The sequence below is a fragment of the Triticum aestivum genome, unplaced genomic scaffold (genome assembly GCF_018294505.1).
Source record: "Triticum aestivum cultivar Chinese Spring unplaced genomic scaffold, IWGSC CS RefSeq v2.1 scaffold122756, whole genome shotgun sequence".
Taxonomy (NCBI): Eukaryota; Viridiplantae; Streptophyta; class Magnoliopsida; order Poales; family Poaceae; genus Triticum; species Triticum aestivum.
The window spans coordinates 1-952 of record NW_025298313.1 but is presented as its reverse complement, the minus strand read 5'-3'; the positions used below and the strand labels follow the sequence as shown (position 1 = coordinate 952).

The 952-nt window shown below is 48.8% G+C and overlaps 1 non-coding gene and 1 pseudogene across 1 annotated transcript; both read right to left on the bottom strand.

Annotated features, from left to right (window-relative positions):
- LOC123179160 (uncharacterized) lies at positions 1-98 on the bottom strand (annotated as a pseudogene).
- Positions 99-465: 367 nt separating this feature from the next.
- LOC123179159 (5S ribosomal RNA) lies at positions 466-584 on the bottom strand. Its single transcript, XR_006490148.1, has one exon. It is a non-coding gene; the product is annotated as a 5S ribosomal RNA (ribosomal RNA).
- Positions 585-952: the final 368 nt, after the last annotated feature.

The following is a 952-nucleotide window of genomic DNA, read 5'->3' as shown; positions in this document are numbered from 1 at the left end:
CCAGGAGGTCACCCATCCTAGTACTACTCTCGCCCAAGCACGCTTAACTTCGGAGTTCTGATGGGATCCGGTGCTTTAGTGCTGGTATGATCGCATCCGACATGTTTCCCCGTCTTCGTCCCTTATGCTTGCCACTCCCAGGTCCGCTCCAAAGACGATTCTACATTCTCACTACCATTACAACCGTTCCCTAACAATGGATAATGTCCTATACTACTTACTCTCCCGCTCAATCACGGAGACGAGTTTTCCACGGTTTCCACCCCTCCCTCCATACCGCAGCAACACGAGTTTTTTCCACCCCTTTCAGAACGCGCTCTTCGCGCCACAAAGCCGCCCCAAGACGCGCGAGCAATGAGCATCGAGCTTAAACATATCGCAAACGTCAAACATAATATAACGGAATTAATATATATCGCGCACGTGCGACATGTTTGTCACAAGGCGCAAAAAATAATTATAAAAGGAATGCAACACGAGGACTTCCCAGGAGGTCACCCAACCTAGTACTACTCTCGCCCAAGCACGCTTAACTTCGGAGTTTTGATGGGATCCGGTGCTTTAGTGCTGGTATGATCGCATCCGACATGTTTCCCCGTCTTCGTCCCTTATGCTTGCCACTCCCAGGTCCGCTCCAAAGACGATTCTACATTCTCACTACCATTACAACCGTTCCCTAACAATGGATAATGTCCTATACTACTTACTCTCCCGCTCAATCACGGAGACGAGTTTTCCACGGTTTCCACCCCTCCCTCCATACCGCAGCAACACGAGTTTTTTCCACCCCTTTCAGAACGCGCTCTTCGCGCCACAAAGCCGCCCCAAGACACGCGAGCAATGAGCATCGAGCTTAAACATATCGCAAACGTCAAACATAATATAACGGGATTAATATATATCGCGCACGTGCGACATGTTTGTCACAAGGCGCAAAAAATAATTATAAAAG